Here is a 20,589-nt window from a genome sequence, read left to right on the forward strand (position 1 = left end):
GTAAAGTTGTATTTTTAGGAGAAAGAAATAATATTTTTCATCGATTTATCTTATTATGACGCTGTATTAAATTTTGAGAAAAATAAATAAAATATTTTTCATTCATTGTTACGTTTTCTTTATTTTTAATTTATCGTCCGGTCAAATATTAAGAAAAAAATATTGATAACAACGAATCATATCATTATCTTCTATAACACCAATTATTTTCATATATACAGGATACGGCAATAACTTTGATTACTTTTAAATATTTCCATTCTTTTTAAAGTATGCAAAAACTTTATTAAGTAAAAAAAATTTACTTTTTTTTTTTATCAAAGAAATAATATTTTCCTATATCATTAATAGCCACGTATATCATTTACAATAGCAATATCTCCGAAATTAAAAGTCGTAGAAGATACTTGAAATAAACAATAAAAAATAATTTGTTTATTAGTAATTTATCAATTAATGTAATTTTACGAATTACCAATCGTCATTAAAATTTCTTTTTCTTAACGAAATAAGACGAATTTACTTCATAAGAATTTGTTTATAAAAATTGTTTATAACAGATTGTTAATTAATTATTAACAATACGTTGAAAAAATAGAGGAAAGTCTACCATTTAAAATGATATTTGAATTAAGTCTCTACGACTTTTAGTTCGGGAGATATTTCATGTAAATGAAAGAAGCTTACATTAACCCAGTGACCTATATAATTTCATTCAATTTGACTCAATGACTCACTGACCTATATAAATTCCGTGAATTTACGCGGTCTTACTACTACTACTACTACTACTACTACTACTACTACTATTACTACGAACAGCTGCTACACTATACGAATTATGAATGGAAATCTTTCAAAGGCAATATCTTCAGAACGGAAAGTCGTAGAGACTTGAAACAAATACCATTTTCAAATATAACTTATTCTTTATTTATTTAAATATTGCAAGAAATATTGGTATAATAAAATCGATTTTGTTAATAATTTTAAAAATTGAATTTTTTCATTTCCTTCATAATAAATAAATAACTGTAGATAATAGAACCATTTCGATTGTTATTATAATCATGTAAATTTTATTTTGTTTATTTAAATTAATTTATTCTTTATTTATTTATATATTTCAATAATATCGATATTATAAAATCGATTTTGTTAATAACTTTTAAAATTGAATTTTTTCATTTCTTTTTTGATAAAGACATAACTATAAATAACGAAATCATTTCAATTGTTTATATAATTATGTAAATTTCATTTTGTTTATTTAAAATACGAAAATATAAGACCTATTAATAGTTGTCAATGTACAAAATTTAATCGATCGAAATTTCAAAAAATTTTCCTTTTGTAATGCGTTCTCCTATAATAAAACTATTATTGTCATATCACGGCTTTCTTCTAACATAAACAAACTTTTGTAAATAAAATAATTTCTTTATATATCTAAAAAGAAGGGTGATATTCAAGATAATCAAAATTATTGTCCTATCTTATATAATTAAATTTCAATTGAAAAACGATAATTATATAATATGAAACTTATGAAATAATCTTCATTGATATAATTATATTATTTCAAGTATAACATATTTTTCATAATTAATTCAAAGTGTGACTTTAAAGTTACATTGAGTTATAAAAAATTAACTCATTAATCATTATAATCAATAAAAATAGATTAACTGACAGTGATACTTCATATTTATACAAAATGTATAAAAGACGATGACTTGAATGGAAAAAAGTATAAGATGAGTTTTCTAAATTACGTTCTACGGATCAATACAAACATAATATAAACTTATATATATATATATATATATATATATATATATATATATACAATATAGAGCTATCTATGTGAATGTACGTGCTTATAAAGGATTGTATACCTATATCGAAGATGAAATGGTGTACGGATGATAAGGAAAAAAAAAAGGAAAAAAAAGAAAAAAAAAATGTCAGCGATTGTCGAAGGGACTGTCTTTCTTCTCATGTCCGATCATATTGATTCTAATCCTCTTCCAGATCTTTTGGTATTTCTTCGAGTGTGATTTTAAAATTGTTTTACGACGACATATTATATTCTACTCGATGTTTTATTATATAGCAAAATTATTTTCTACGTAGACGAAAGTTGAAACAATGTTAAATGATGATTCAAATTATAGAATCATACTCAAAAGATGAACGTAAAATTACTTTACACGATTTTGTTTTATATTCTCTTTTCCTTTTTTTTTCTTTTTTTTTTTTTTTTATTTTACCTTTTTTTCCATTACCAAAAGTAAAATATTTCTCGAAATTCTCGTACGTTTGACAAATTTTAATAATTTAACGATTATCATTCGTAGAATTATTTATAATATTATAATGAATAATATTTATAATTCGTACGAAATAAGTGTCTTTCAAAGTACTATCGGAAAAATATTTTATGCGAAACAACGTTGCGAAATATTTCGAACGAAATAATTTCTATCACGAATATCATTAATACATATATCACACGTGAAACACTTATAAAGTGATACCGTTTAAAAGGAAAAAATTTCGATATTTATTATGAATTAAATTAAAAGATATAATGTGTAATAAAACTTACAACGAAACACCCTGTATATTTCTATGTTCAACAAGAATTTTAATAGGTTTAGAAAGAGATCACTGACCACTTCAGGGATGTAGCTAAACTTTCGTCGAATTTCAACGGCGAACTTTCGCTGTTCGATAATTTTCTACTGGCTCTCTGAGTTTCGGATAAAACTATCGTGCTTATTTCGAAGCAATTCTTTGCTTTCGAATAGTATCGAAACTAGTACGAAATACCTTTTAAGTTTCTACTACTATCCTCTCTCTCTCTCTCTCTCTCTCTCTCTCTCTCTCTCTCTCTCTCCCTCTTTGTTTTCTCATTTTCTTTTTATTTATCTTGATATTTCCTCTATCTCATTCTTTCTTCTTTTTTGTTTATCTGAATACTCTCCCTCCCCTCCTCCCCTCCCTCTCTCTTTCTTTCTTTCCTTCCGTTTCTCCCTCTCTTTTTATTGGTCGTCCTTGCATTGCACACGAAGAAAATAGAGGCCACTCTCCTTCTCACTCCATTGAATTTGTAGTTATCCAAAACACGCTTCGTTGAATCCACGGCGATCTTTTTTCACGATGAAGCTGGCAGAAGATCGAATCTTTGAACTGTGGGTCTATGACATCCCTCCCCTCTCTACATCCATGTATCCCCTTTTACATGTTCCCTCCTATCGCCTTCTACTCGATGAATCCTAAAAACTTTTCCACTCTTTCGCTTACATAACGTGAAATTTTTCCCTTTCACAAGAGCGATCATCATGATTCAAAACAATCCGATTTATTCGTGAATTATTGAAAACGTGATCGATTTAAAAGGAACTATATTACGTATTCACTTATTCGATCCATCTATTATTTGTTATTGAGAAAATTTTATAATTAAAAAAATAATAAAAGCATAATTAAAAATATTTCTTTCATTATATTCATTCGGAAACGATTCGAGCAGAATGAAAAAAAAAAAAAAAGTATCATAGTTATTCTAAATGTCTTATGCAATTTATTACATTTTATAATAAACTTGTTCCAAATTTCTTTAATGATATTAAAAATATTGATCTCAAATCAATTTCAATAGGATTTATTTTTGTTATTCATTTATTATTTTTAATGTTTTCTAAATATTTCATTTACCTATTTCATGTAAAACATCAAAGGATAACATTGACGTGCTATAATATACTAATCCATATAACAACATCCCACTTTGTTAAGCTACCTGCCAATTAATGAAGCGTGTATTCAGGATGCAGATTAATGCTATCAGTTATAACTCGTCCCTGTAGATGCCGCGAACATCGAATGTAACTACTCTACTTAATCATGCCACACACGTGATTTTAGATATCGGTTATCGGATAGTATAGAGGAAAGCGAAAAAATTTGATCCGATACTCGATTTGATAGTGCGTTTCGTATGACCTCATTCATAATTTTTCAAACCGATTTTAATGACCCGTGGTAATAAGTTATTTATCGTACGATCTCCCATTGAGAAAAACGTTCTATTGTTGTTTGTTATCAAATTTCGAGAGAATATATATATATATATATATATTCTATAAATTAAAAATAAATATATTTTATGATCGTTCAAAGATATAATATTCAAAATTGTAAAATTTATTTATATGTCAAAAATTCAAATAAACGAACGTCTAAATTATCACTATCCTTGAAATTTAATATCGATTTAAGATATTCCGATACAAATGTTTCAATAAAAGTATTTTTATGTTATTTCAATATTAAATAAAAACTATTTAATATTTAATATTCATCATTTAATGATATTTAATATCATTAAAAAATATATACATATTGAACAATTAATATTTAGATATAAATACTTTAGATATGAAACAGAATATGTTAAAAAAAATTTGTTCGATGTCGCATATGAAAGGAAACTTGAATCACAAAGAGTTTTCATATTATATTTCAATGAGTAAATAAATAAAGATGAGAAAAAAAAACAGAGAACGAATAAGAAATGGATAGATGGATTGCCGATGGTCATCCAAAATATAAAATTTTCTTATGATAAATACAACAATATAAAATCTAACAAACTAAAGTAAATGGTAAAGGTAATGTGACATTTGAAAAGTATTGAAAGAATCAGGGAACTATAATCAGCCTAAATGGAAGTCGGATAACAATACTCTCTGGTTCCAAATCGATTCGTTCACGTTATTAGGTTTTTTCGTGCAATCGTTTCTGATATCGAAACGTTACTTACGTTATCTTTCAATTTAACTTAAGAAGAATCAAATTTAATATATATATATAAATACATACATACATACACACACACACACACACATTTATATATATATATATAGACTGTACTGTAATATAATGGATAAGCCATTATAGGATATTACAAACTTCAATTTGGATCAAAAGAACAAATCCTCTTCTCAACTCTTATGTCGTAAAAATGACTATATCAAAATTTTGTTTTCTATCGTATCAATATTAAACCTTGCTTATCGTTCAAATACATTAATAATGAAAATACAATACAGTAATATGGATAAAAACAGAATGATAATTCTATGCTAGCAAATGTACATGAAAAAAAAAACATGAAAAATAAACAAATATTTTTTCGATGTTTTAACAAAAACTCTGTCCGTATTCGTTCATTATCTTCTACATATTTTCCATTTTATAAGAATAAAGATGAATAAAACTTGCGTCATTAAATATTACGTCGACGAGAAGCGTGCGGAATATAACGGTTCGTTGATTCCCCAAGGTACAGGCTAGTAGAGGGAAGGGGTGAGGATGGGATAGGATGCAATGGGGGGGGGGGGGGGGGAGTTAAAGGGAATTCAGGAAGGTGCAATGAAATGGAAAAGCCCATCTATCATTTTCTACGAAGAAAATTGATGGATACGCAAGAGTTTACGATGCATACTAGTAATCGAGATTGTTATTAAATAACGATACGGTCATGCGTAAACGTAAAGACGTACTTAGGTACCACTTACATAGACTTTTAAATATATTTTCATATAACACGATTGGAAAAATATGAAGAAACTTATTTCAAAGATATTTTATGTTTTAATTGATTAATTATCGTTTTTATTAACATTATTCTCGAGAACGATAAAACGCCTGAGCAGTCATGATCAATGAGGAAAAAGAACGCTTAAATATATATATATATATATATATATATATATATATATATATATATATTGAAGTAAAAATTGCGTATCAAGACTTTTCAAGATATTCCATTCTTAAGTTTCCTTATTTTATGCAAATTGTATATTATGATTATAAAATATCATCTACGATTTAAGTATTTATTAATAATACAATTCTATAAATTATAGAACGATTCGATATTATCAAATTGTAATTTATGATATGTAATGTATAAATGTGAAGAGTTTTGAGAAAAGAGAAACTAAATGAATTTTAGGAACTGTTAATAGTACTTCATTTTCGAAACGCAAAAAGTAGAAATATTAGACGCGAAAGACGTTCTGAGTTTTCGAGCTAACGAAAATTGTCGAAAGCTCAAAAGCTCGAAAACATTGTGCCAAGAGTAGAGGGTAACTAAATGATGTGGAAAATGAGTTGCGGAGAATTTCGAGAGAATTTACGAAGCAGGACAATCGAGACGAGTGGAATTTTCATCTCTCTCTCTCTCTCTCTCTCTCTCTCTCTCTTTCTCTCTTTCTCTTCTATTTTCTTTATCATCTTTGATCTAAATCATCTAAGATCTGATGAAAATTTAAAAGAGTTACTTGTCTTTTCATCCGCGTGAACTGTCGAGTGTCGATTTAATCCTATTTGTGTTTATAGGATTTAAAACATCCCAGAGTAACTTAGAGCTCAATTAAAACAATTTGTCCATTGCATGATTTATAAATTTTTTTTGTACAATAACAGAATTGGAAACGCGTTTTCAAACCTATTAATTATTATTTCAGAGGCTTCAAAGAATATACAGTATTTTTTTTTTTTTAAGTTAAAATTATTCATTCTGTAATGAAAACTGTTCAAAGTGCCTGGGGTATAGCTCATCCCAAGTGCATAACTTGAAATTATTTTGAAGTGTGCACAACTAAAGTTAAACATAGATACAGATACATACATACATACAGACATACATACATACATACATATATATATATATATATATATATATAAAAATTAACCATTGCAAGGAGCTTTTCTGCAAACTATTCCGAAAGCTTCAAAGTTATTTTATTATTATTGGCATTCATTTTTTTTAATTATGTATTTCAGATACATGGTTCTTTATAAAAAAAACTAATGTGTATATATATGTACATATATACATGTATGTATGTATATATATATATAAATTTTACTTGTTTTTTTTAAATAAACTATTGACTAATTTAATCTTCTTATTCATCAATCTATTATTCAATTCACGAACAACAACATAGAGCGATTACGCATTAGAATATTCATGATTCCTTGCATCAATGTTATTACAAAATAATGGACAACGATGCCAATTATACTTTAGTTATCCTATTATCTTTTGAATAATATGATTATTAAATAATAATACATAACACACATATATACACACATACAAATACATATGTTAGAAAGATTATATCTCACGTGTTCACAATCGTTTCCTTTGAAATATGAAACGATAAAAAGATGTAATTTAAGTTATCATTTATATCTATACAATAAAAAATTGAATATCGAAAATATTCGAAATCGAAAGAAAAAATAAAGTATAAGAAATTATACTAAATAAGTATATTAAATAAATATAACATCTATAGATCGATATAAATCGAAGAAATTTATTGCGATTTAGGCGATAATCAAAAAAGATTCTAAAGGGAAGATCTCGCGTTCCTCGTTACGTAGAAGTACAGCCAAAAGGCATCACTATTTTATAGACCTGCCTATTCAAAGATTAGAATGCGATCGCTTCCGATTGGTCGCATTGCCAGCCGGCATGGTAGGTAGCTACTTTCAAACGATCCGTACCACGTGCCAAATTGCAAATCGATATCTCAATTTGCCTCGGTGTCAGACGCAGGTAGACAAATATCCGCGGCACGATCCTTTTACCCCTTAGGATACTCACCCTTATTCTCCCTCATACCATCATTTTGGATCCCGATTTCTTCTTCCCCCACTTCTATACGTACACCGATAAACTTGCCTATCATTTAACGTCACTGATGTTACATCACTAAATATAACATATTTTCGTTTTTATCTCTTATTCTGAGCATTCATCTAAACGCGAGCATATATACGTATGTGTATCTGTATGTGTATATATGTATATGTGTGTGTATGTGTCTATGTGTTGTGTGTGGAACGTCTAATGCACATCAAATACGATACCTACGAATTTGACTCGATATTTCTCGGTTAGAAATATTCACAACTTCAAAAAATATTTTAACAGAAATGATCACTTATTTCTTAGTTTATTTCCTTGAAGAGAATTTTTAACTTTCTTAAGAGAATTTATCGAAAAAGAAAAAAAAAAAAAATATATATATATATATATATATATATATATATACTGTAAATTGTTGAGTAAACAATGTTTCTTAATATACCCCGATGAAGTTCGTCATTTATAGGAATCTGTTATTGTTGCTATGAAACATGCATTAGCATTCATCCATCAATGCGCAAGATGGCATTTCTAATGACAAGGTAATGGAGGACAAACACATTTGCGACAATGTTATTGTAATATGGCCTTGTACGACTATAATGTTCTAAAAATAAGATTTCTCAGAATGAAAATGTTTTCTTCTGAATATCAAGCATACCCCGAGGCTTTTATGGAAATATTGTTAAATAATGATTTATTCTTCTTTATAATATAAAAAGCAGAAAAGAAGAAAAAGGAAAAAGAAAAAGAAAAAAAAACATATTCTCTTATGGCCTTCCAATATTCTGATCGATTTGACTTAACAGGTATACTTTCGCCTATATAGGTAGTAAATATATCATATCATGTTCCAACATATGCACATACGTATCGCATTCTCCATACAAAGTTGTTTAATGTTACATACTCGACATCAGCTTGATGAAAGTTCATGTCAGTTACGATATACCGGATACTATTTCTGAATGGGACGAAGCATTCGATCGACGTACATACTATCGACAGACTATTCATCCTTCCGCAAGGTATGAAGACCATACGATATCCGTGTTAATTTTCGAATATGCTTGTCCATTTCATTCAATGATTCACTACATCCTGTGACAAGATTAATTCGATATATCCTATGCATATATGCATTATATATATATAGTATAATACATATATATATATTATTATTATTATTATTATTATTATTATTATTAGTAAAAAATACACACGTAACTCTTGTATTGATTTTGAAAATTTCTTTAGTTAAAATAACTGAATGGCCCTGGACGCAACCCATCTTCATTTTACTCTTTCATAACTTATGGTAGATCTTTGATATATTCAAGATTTAATCGCAAAAACCCAACGAGGATAATCGATTAGATGGGAATAACAGATAAAAATTACCTTCCTGGCCGAGGAAAAACGAACCGAGATTCAAACTGATTATCCTTTCATACGAATACTTTAATTCCATAGCGCACCGGCGACCAGTTTTCAAAAGATACGAAAACGCTTGTTACCTAGTCTCGAGAGAATTGTATTTTCATAAAGAAGAAAATTTTGTACCTCTTGAAATAATACGAAAATGTTTAGTCAGAATTCAAACCAAATTTTACTCTCTGATTAGATTATGTTTATATCAACGTTAGTTAAGCTTTTCAACGTTTCGTATTTATCTTACTTATTGTATTCTTTTTTCGAAAAATTATACGAGTCGGTATATGCTTTTTTGATAAAATAAGACTTGTTTGATTTTACTCATTAATAATACTTCGAATGATAATGTATTTTCAAGTAGAAAAATATGCAAATATTTCTTAAAATTGAATAACTTTTCATAATAGATTAATGAATTTTCGTAAAAAATTAAAGAATTTTGAAATTTCAAGTAGATATTAATTTGTCGATTTCTATTATATTTACAAGACGCAAATAAGATAATCAAATTTAACAAAACTTGTACATTATTTTTCTTTTTTTACAAAAACACTTGTGACAAAAAATTCCTTTAATTTCGTTAAAATTTTGGAATACTTGGTTTAAAAGAAAAAAAAAAAAACAAACAAACAAAATCGATTTCTAACTTTTGCAATTAAAACGATCATGAAGAAAAAAAAAACAGACGAACAGTTTCAGATTAATCGAATAAAATGCGATCGATGTGAAAATATACAATATTAATAATATTTTCTTAAATTAAAAATGATATTTAAGATAATAGCTAACTCACCCATACAAAAATACACCCAGAAAAGATGTTAATTTCTCGGAAATATAGTCACTTACCTAAAACAAAAAAATAATCATATGTTACATTTACATTATGTTTCATTTCTTATTTAAAAATAAGAACGAAACGATAATTTATTTTCTATTGATAATTATATAAAGAAAAGAAGAAAGACTTACTGATGTTGGACAACGAGATAATTTAAAAGTAAAAATATATTTTAAATTAAAATGTTTATTTTAAAGAACATAAATAAAAAAGGAAAACAAAGATAGTCAACGGAGAAACTTAAATGAGTTATTAAAACAACTAATTATAATCGTGATTCTTCTTTCTTTTCCTGTTTTATATCTTTCTTTTTCTTTTTTTCTCTTTTTTCTTCATCCTTTTCTGCCCTTTTCCTTTCTTACACTTTTTTCCAACGAAATATATATTTTGTCACCTGTTTATTACTTTAATGAGGACATTTAATTAGTATGCCAGACAAAATATGAAACTATTGTTTTTTTTTATTTTTGTTTTTTTATTTTTGTTTTTTTATTTTTTTTTTTTTTTTTTTACAAAAATATATACATATGTACAAGAAAAAATCAAGCTCGTAGAATATGTTGTGGTGCTTTTATAGTTTTCTCTAATTTCAACGTGATTAATTGAGAAGTTCTTTTTCTCTCTTTCTCTTTCTCTCTCTCTCTCTCTCTCTCTCTCTCTCTTTCTATATATATATATATATTTTTTTTCTATTTATTGCTCTTGTCTTCGTTATATATATAAAAATAAAGTAATCACGAGACAAGAAATGGAATGAGTATGTGGAAAATATATGATTATGGATGATCGTTGAATTTGTGAAAGTTTCAGACGATTATTTTTCCTTCTTTCACTTTCAACAATTTCAACGAACAACGATAGAAATATGATGTTTTCTTAAAAATTAGCTAAACCAAAAGCTTTTATTCGTAAGAATATCATTTATATATATATATATATATATATATATATATATATATATATGTATTCACTATAGATTTAATGTAAAAAAGAAAAATAACGTTTGATGTATGAATCGATATTCGATTACTGTCAGATCCAACAAAACGTCCTGTCAAATATCTAAGAATCTCTTATCGATACAAGTAGCACAAAATCGGTTATCTGTCACATCTGGCGAAGTATATAATAAAATGTAGAAAATTTTTAATTAACCGTTCCTTCGAACGTTGATCATTTAGCATTATGAGATTAATTAAAAATAATGAAAAAGACAATTTGTAAAAGAAATTTTTAAATAGAAATAAAAGAAAAAAAAAAAAAACAAAGAAAAAAGAGAAATGAAATATCATTAAGAAAAGACACGATGAATAAATAAGTCGGCAAACGAAGATAATATGTGCGCACGCTGTTTGAATGCAATATCTCATAAATAATAATAAAAACTGTAAGGGCATAGAATAAAAAACCGATATACATACGTAGACGTTTATCCGATCGATATTTCACCTCTATATAATAAATATTGTATTATACGACTATTTTTACATATGATGATGAATCAGATGTAATAGTCATTCGACGTGTAACAAAATAGAGAGATTTGATATTCAAATTACTAGAATGTTATTCTTTTAATATTTATCAAACAAACAAGAAACAAAAGAAAAAAAGAAGAAAGATCGAGAGGAAAAGAGAGAGAGAAAAAGAGAGAGAGAGAGAGAGAGAGAGAGAGAGAAAGAGAGAGAGAGAGAGACAAACAAGAAACAATAACAAGCAACAATGAGTGAAAAGTTTATAAAAATGGAGTTTGGGAGAAATCGAACACGGGGTGTGTTTATATCGCAGCAGAGCGTGACCTTTTCCGGTAGGAAAAATCGCGATGGCTTTGCTCTTGCGGAAGATTGTTGAAATTTCTGGATGAAACGCGTCGTTTATACGGACGCGGCAATCGGTGGGCACATAATGCAGGAGAGATTCACGGTTCGTCGCTTTAAAAACGAGGTGAAGGGTGCCGTTTGTGAAATCGGTTGTGGAAAGACAAATCCGCTGTAGAGGTTATTGATTCGACTCCCCCTTTTACCCACCAACCTTCCTCTATCCCTCACTCTCTTTTCTCTTTCTCTCTCTCTCTTCTCTCTCTCTCTCTCTCTCTTTCTCTCTCCTCTGCTCTGCTCTCTCTCAACTGCAATTCATCCCCCTCCCTCATCCTACGGGAGCCGTTCTCCCTACACTTCGCAATCGTCGCTTCGTAGCGTCCTACATATGACTGCAGTGCCGTCAAAATTTCTAACCATTCCCTTTCTCTCCTCCCCTTGTTTCCCCCTCTTTCACACTATCCTTCTTTTCCCCTCCATATTCCGTCGCAGATCCACTTTACTCTCGTAAGTTCAAACGAAACGAACGAAAACGCGCCCCTTTTATCCTACTTCCCTCACTCCAATTTCAAAACACCCTGAAATCTACCAACGGCAAACTTTTCGGACGAACTTTCGAAAGGATTTTGCTCTTTCAACTAGTCGAATCGAACAGAAACTTACTTCAGATTGTATAGAAACTAAATCGTTATAGTCGTCGATAACAACAGACAAACACATCGCTTATGGCAGCGCGACGATCTTACAATTTCCTTAAAATTTATTTATAAAATATTTAACAGGAAAGAAAGAAAGAAAGATAGAAAAAAAAAAAAGAAAAAAAAGGAAAAGAAAAAGAAAAAAAAAGGAATGAAAAAGAAAGATGAAAAAACAAAGCGTTTACATCAAAATAGAAATGATATGGTTCTAACATTAGAAGTTGGATCGAAATAATGTACTTTGTGAAAAACCTCACAGGCACAAAGAAAGAGTCTACAATCATCCAACAGGATTTCCCGCCTTTTTCTCTCTTTTTCCGAACCGTCGCGTACGCTTGCTTCAGGGTGTTCTCTTTCTCTCTCTCTCCCTCTCTGTGTGTATGTGTGTGTGTATCTCTGTCTCTCTCTCTTTCACTCTCTGCCTATCTATCTATCTCTATCTCCTTCATTCTCAACGCTTGCTCTTCATCCTCTTATCTTTGGAGTAGTACCAACTTTTAACTAGCGCAAAACAAAGGAGCTTTGGCACGTACTTGCGGAACTATCTACTGCTCTCCCAGTTTCTCTTCACCTCTCCCTTTCCCTCCTTCCCTCTTTTCCCTTCCTCCCTTCCCCCCCCCCTCTCTCTCTCTCTCTGTCTAACCTTCTGTCGTACTCTGTCTTTCTTCCTTCTTTCTGTAGCTAACTCTCACCCTTTGGCGCTGCATATTTTACGACTTCTTCGAAAGAAGGAAACTTGTAGCTGATCACAAGATCTACCTCCTTCCATCTGCCTTGTGAGAATTAATGGTCTCGATACTCATGGCTGTTCGACGAAAATGTCGAAATAAGATGAAGAGGTCGCGACTTTCCTTTCGTCCCTTCTCCTTCTCCTCTACCACCTCTCCTTCCTCCTCCTCTTCTTCTTCTTCTTCTTCTTCTTCTTCTTCTTTCTCCTTGTCCTTGTCCTCCTCTTCTCTTCTTTCTTCCTTCCTTCGGTTCGCTTTCTGTATTACTTCCCTCTCGTTATTCTCTTTTCTTCTTCTTCTTCTTCTTCTTCTTCCTCTTTGGCTTTTACTTCGATGCACTTGGATTTATCGTCTTACAGCTTCACGAAACGCTGACCCGTTTAACGTCCCATCGTAGAATATTCCTAAGATTTATTGCCTTACCATAAGTCCCATTCTTTTATTGATTTTTTACTTTATTTCATTTTATTTCATTTTATTTCATTTTATTTCATTTTATTTCATTTTATTTTTTCGCTAGTCCGTCAAAGTGGATTCTTCGTTCATTCTTCGTTCTTCAATCTGTCAATCGTTGATATATTTATTAAAAAAAAAAAAAAATAATAAAAAATAAGAATAAAAAAAAATAAAAAAGATTATCATGGATCGAAGTAATATTTTTAATTCGGCGTTCATCCTTCCGAAATGAAATCGAAATAACGAAGTATTTTTCAACTGCAACGATATGTTTCGTAAGATAGATTTAATTAATTTTTGCGATATCGATCAACCTCGTATTATCGATGTAAAAATTATCGATGTATATTACCGATGAAAAAATATGTATTTACAAAAAATATGAATGAAAATGCACAGATACTTGTATATCTTTTAATCCAAATCTATTGTATTATTTAATACTATTCTTCCTTTTCATTATCAGTCCTTTTTTTAGAATATCCTCTTTCATTTCCGTGACTAGATATCTCCATTTCTTTGAACGTACACCCATGTAATATATCCATTCACGAGTTTTACAGTTTAAGTATTATAGCAGGTAGATGCCATTTTAGCTCGAGGCTTTGCAGCTAAAACCATTTTTATTAGCATTTTCCGAGCTCTCACGTCAAATTGCGACTTTCAGTTTTTTCATGAATTTCATTTGTAATTGTCAAAAAGAACAAAGCAAAAAGTTAGAAAAATTTTTGCTAGTCGACAAATGCGACTTTCATACGAAAACATTAATCTCCGAATGAAATGTCATAATATAAACAAGTATATGTATCATAATATAAACAAAGTTAATATGAGTAATTATTAAAAATATATTTTTTAATTAATAATCCTTATTAATAGTTCGTATTAAAGGAACCACATCGAGTTAAGTATTTTATAAACGTCAAACGGTTCAGATAATATGAAATTCTAAAAAGACAATTTTTAATGTGACTATCTAACAAGTAATGTATAAAAAGAAAAGAAAAAAAAATATATATATATATATATATATATATACATAAAAAAAAAAAAAAAAAAAAAAAACGAAAAAAATAAAAAAGAACAGAGCAACATCGACGGAAACGAGGATATTTTTGTTTCCTTTCATTTGTTTTCCATCTCTGATAGGTCGTATCCATTACGGTTGGTCGATTCGTAGCTCACGTTCTATTACTACTACTACTACTACTACTACTACTACTACTACTATTATTGGTAAGTAGTTCGAGCTATAAAATAGTATTCTAATGTAAGGCCGGAAAAGGTATATAAGTAAAAACATTGCCTTCTCGTTTTACAATCGGTCCGTGACTACTCTGAATATCTCTTACCTCCACGAGTCGTGATTATTTTCTTCATTTCTTTCTTTTTCCTTTTTTTTTCTCTCTCTCTCTCTCTCTCTCTCTCTCTTCTACCCTCATTCGAATCGATAAAATAAGTGAGAGTATCTCGTGGGGAGAGTTATATGAATCATAAATTATATTGAATATTCGTGGTATATTATACGCGTTCGTGCTTATTCCCTTCAGTAAAGTTATACATACTTTTGGTATCATATTTCTCGACTAACTTAAAATCAATCGAGTATATATATATATATATATATATATATATACATATATATATGCATATTATAATATGATATCAAAAGTGTGCGAAAAGAAAATCTAATGGATTCTTCTTAAAACCAAAGGAAAAATAGAAAAAAAAAAAACATATTGAAGCAAGAAGTAGAACGGTATAATATTTTGTCGAAAATAATAGAAATGAAATTGTAGAAATTTATTTATCGTGATAATATTATGAATTTACGATAATAGAAAATTTCTCTTCTTTATTCATGAAAAGTTCGAGGACGAGGAACGTGAGAATAGAGTTTCTACGGACGAAGTATTTCAAGTGTTTTTCGAAAGTTCTAAGGACATATGGATTATACTTAACATTAATGCTCAGAAACCATACGAAAGTTATTATCGATTCGTTTGTTCGACCAATAGAATAAGTTTATGTTGTCAAAGAGAGCATCCTATCCAGACAATGAATATTCACGATTAATATTTCATTGTGTATATCGCAAATCTCGAAAATACAAAGTACGAGATTATTAAGTCTGTCTGCTCTTCAATCGAGATGAATCTCGAACAGATGGTCATCGATCGATCGAACAAACAAACGATATTTGATTCTACTCGGAACTTTTTTATCTAGTTTTATTATTGTCTGTGTTTACCTGGACCTTGTCAATGTCAGACAACAAGATAAATATATCGATAACAATGGTAAAAAGAAACTGATTGCTTTCATACAAATAAATAATAATTAAATAAATTGTATTATTGTAATGTTTTTTCCTTTTTCTTGTTTTTTTTTTGTTTTTTTTTTTTATGGAATCAATAACTATAAAACATACTAGAGACGAAACGTGAAAAGTTGATGTCATTTATGGTATTCAAGTTGATGGGTAATTTTCAACTTGAAACATTATCTGATATTTAATAATATCTGTCTTAAACTTTTGCTGTAAGCTCTTTGTAAAATACAGTTTCGCAGGTCACGGCTTAAGTGAGACAGGATTTAGTACGTTACCGATAATAAGGGTAAAATATTACCAAGATAAAGACAATGGCGTGCTCATTTATAACAGAAAATTGTAAATGATATAACAATAAATTAATAATAACTTGTATATAAGAATAATTATATTACATGAAATGGTGCCTGTAACACAATATATTTATTCATGAAGTTGATTGTAAAATTATGTCATCGATTAATAATAAATATTTGTAATAAAATCATCGAAATCAACAATTAATTGTTGATCAACAATTATCAAATAATCAACACTCTTATTATTGAATCCCAAAGAATCATATTGATCAATTTAAAAGCCAAATCATGAATACTTCAATATAAAAAAAAAAAAAAAAAAATAGCATACATGTTACGTAGGATTAATTAGATATTTAAGATGATCGCAAACAAAGGAAGTATCATAATAATCCTAGGTATCTATGTGATAAAAGATTTCATGATAAAACTATTAGTTCTATACATAAAATCGTTAGAAATAAATTTATATCCCATTATCTACGAGAGAGAAAAAGATAGAGAGAGATAGAGAGAGAGAAAGAGAAAGAGAGAGAGAGAGAGAGAGAGAGAAAGGGAGAAAGAGAGAGAGAGAGAGAGATGTATTAATTAAAATTTTAATAAAGTTATCGGTAAATGGAAAGAAATCTATAACCTAAATTCAATCTTTTATAACTCATCCTTCCGTGTCTGGTCTCGTTCGTCAACTTGAAGGGATTCAAGAGAAAAGATGATAAAAATATTAGAGACGAAAGAAAAGAAAAGAAAAGAAAAGAAAAAAAAGAGAGAGAGAGAGAGAGAGAGAGAGAGAAAATAGAAAGGAAAAAAGAAAAGAGATATTTTTATCTATAGATTGAAATCGTTATAATGATTCGCCAGTCCGTATATTTACCGGTTATCGGGAATACTTTATAACGCTGGATGTTCCGCTTATAAAGTTCATTAATCCCATTTCAATGAAAGTTTCGAACAATGGCTGTGGGATACGTCGTCTGTCCTTTCTCAAGCTTTCCTTCTTCCACTACTACTTCTTCATCGATCGATTTTAGCAAGTTCCACTTTTCTCTACATACCGTCATAAGTCATTGTCATTCTATCTGTTCTTATGTTCTATTCGTTAACCATACACTTGAAATTAACGAACGTGATATTAGAAACTCGAAACGACATAGTCATTGTAAAACAATGTGATATAATTTTTTTTTTATCTTTCTTCTCTTTTTTTTTTCAAAAAAATTTCTATATACTTCTATAATTAAACGATCTAACTTCTATAATTAAATTTTATTTTTATCTATATCGTATCATTAAATGTCCGAAATATCTTTTTCTTCATTGATAATTAATTATTCACAATTACTCAAATAATAACATATAATGATGATTATAATAATAATAATAATAATAATAATAATAATAATAATAATAATAATAATAATAATAATAATAATAGTAATAATGATCTCTCTAACAATGTACAGAATTTTCAATATTAATTATTAATATGTCGAAAGTAGATACCATTTGTTACATTTATCCCAAAGGAATAGAATATTCTACAAAGCTTAGGAAATGAAAGGACCTGTATATATGCAGCTTTATTTGCACGCGTCCAAGGCGGATGGTTCATAAGCGCGCTCTACAAGTGACTCATTTAAACAATATTAACATCATCATGTTTCATATTGTCGGGTTATAATTTGTATAATGTTAATATCGAAGACATTTTAATAGACAACAAATTATATTCTAATGGATATAATGAGTGTATAAAAAATTATGAAAATAAAAAGTATACATATACATGGGCGCGCGCGCGCGCACCTACCTAGTAAAATAATACTTTAGCAACAATTATATTTATTTCTATAATATAAAGTAATCAAACAATTAGTCTAAATTTAAAGTAATAATTTTTATACAATAATTATAATACATAGATATCATCATAAACTTTTATTTATATATAACAATTAAAAGAATTCTTTTATTATTATGATATAAAAAATTAATTATAGTAAAAAAATTTTTTATTATAACGCGATATCATAATTCATTAAAAATTACAATAATTAGAATAATTTGTTATAGTTTAATCGTTCGAAAAGAAATAAAAGAAGAGAAAAAAAAAACAGAAAAAGAAGAGTTTACAAAATTAATGGAAGTTGCAATAAATTTATTTTATCGACGGCACGCTCGCGTTTTAGAAGTAAAAGCCACAGAGCTCGATAGCATCCACTCTGCGGCAGTTGTAATCCTCGAGTTCAAGGGAAACTCGCAACCTGATTCAGATTCAATTTACCGGATTGCTAACAGACTGTCCTGTTTTGTTTACAAGCGTATCCTCCGGATCGTTCGGCTACGCTTCTTCCGATTACGCGCGGTTTTTAATCCGACGAGACGACTCGAACCTTTCAAAATTGAATAATTGGAAATTGCGATCGACGTAGCAGTGTTCAATTAACTTGCAGATGAATTTAATTCATTGCGCTTGCCGAAAAAATGATAACTTTTACTCTCATTTGTATATGATCTCAATCCTTTTTTTTTTTCTTTCTTTCGTTTCCTTTTTTTTTTTTTTCTTTTTTTCATCGATCTATTCAATAATCTACATACACGACAAGCCTCTAATTGAAATTATAATATAAAGTAAAATATGATAAAATACGTAGTACGAATTATGCAAAATAGAAACAACGTTAGAATGAATAAACAAACGAAGACATTTTAAAGATAAAATTTTTCGGCGTAATATTTTTGTTTTTTACTATTTTCTTTTTTTTTTTTTTTTTTTATAACTTATTAAATTATTATATTAATTATTTAATAAAACACTGCAATGCAATCGACCTTATTCAAAAACTCAAGTTCTCAACTTTATTTTTTATTATAATTCGAATCGTTTATTTTATCTTAAAGCGATGTATACATATTAAATTGAAATATTTAAGGATTTAAATTTGAAGTAATTAAAAAATATTAATGATAACAATTAATAATATTGTTAAAAGCAATACCAAAATTCTTTTTTTCTTTTTTACCTACAAATTTGATAAACACTAATATAATAGTAAGATAAAAGTAATTACATTTTAATCAAAATAGATGACAAATATACATAGGTGAACGTAAATAACTATTATTAATTAATATCTAATACTATTTATATATTCATTTATTCCTTTTAATAAATTTCATTCAATGATTAAATATCAATTATAAAACACTACAATTGACGTGGTTGTCAATAATAATAAAAAAAAAATTTCTTTCTCTTTTTAACATTGACCTAAATCGATCAATAATTACTTTTCGAAAGTTCAAACGTTTAGTATACATTTAACGGTATCTGAAAGTGCTCTAGGGCAATCCAAGGAAGTCTAATTTTAACGACTCTCTCTCTCTCTCTCTCTCTCTCTCTCTCACTCTCTCTCTCCTCATCTCGAAGCTTTTCTTCTTTATTCCATCAATAAAACTTCGTTCTCGCAAACGTAAAAACTGTATTTAATTTACGATTGGTAGCAAGGACGACGACGATGACGACGACGACAAAGACGACGAAGACGACGGTTGCCGTGGTAAAAGTCTGTGTTTTAATTAACGTGAGGTGTATTTCGTATGTCTGCAACGATACGCAGCTTTTAAAATTCTTGAGTGTATTGCCAATAAAATCGTTTTACCAGCTCTTTCTTTTTCAACTATACTACCCCTTTTTCGTTCCCTCTCTCTCACTCTCCCTCTCTCTCTCTCTCTCTCTCTCTCTCTCTCTCTTCATCTCCCTCTCTCTTTTTCTTTCTCTCTTCGAAACTGATGGTGAACGATGTTTGAAGAGCAACTTGAAACGACGGAAACGTTAATTAAAATTCAGATGGCGCAGATTGGAGAAAATTTTATTTTCATCCCAAAAAAATTTCTCGTAATGGATAATCTAAGTCAGGGATTCTCAAAGTGGGATATGCCGTTAAAACTTGAAGGTACACGCCATAGTGGAACGGAATTTAAAAAAGAAAAAAAAAAAAAAGAAAAAAAAAGAAGAAATGTAAAAAATTTATTCGATAGAATCTATATCTCTCGATATACTTTTGAAGTAGTACAAGATTAAACCTTTTGAGACATTCTGTATGTCATTGATGAATTTAATTAGTACTATAATTATAATTTTATTTACTTACACAAAGGATACACCAATTACATACACATTTTTATGGAGTTATATGAAGCATAAAAGAATGAGAATCTCTGGTCTAATAATAAGTAAATC

General features: G+C 28.7%; 1 protein-coding gene across 11 annotated transcripts in view; it reads right to left on the bottom strand.

The window, feature by feature from the left end:
- Positions 1 to 20,589, bottom strand: part of LOC118444761 (venom dipeptidyl peptidase 4) — a 274,804-nt gene that overhangs the window by 142,708 nt on the left and 111,507 nt on the right. Inside the window, exon 3 of one of the 11 annotated variants that reach the window (XM_035873350.2) lies at positions 9,972 to 10,027. The exons of the other annotated variants lie outside the window; for them this stretch is intronic. The gene's annotated coding sequence lies outside the window, so the exon portion shown is untranslated. The remainder of the gene's footprint in view (positions 1 to 9,971; positions 10,028 to 20,589) is intronic. 11 annotated transcript variants of the gene reach the window in all.

Source organism: Vespa mandarinia, chromosome 10, assembly GCF_050613455.1.
Source record: "Vespa mandarinia isolate Hongniang chromosome 10, ASM5061345v1, whole genome shotgun sequence".
Lineage (NCBI taxonomy): Eukaryota > Metazoa > Arthropoda > Insecta > Hymenoptera > Vespidae > Vespa > Vespa mandarinia.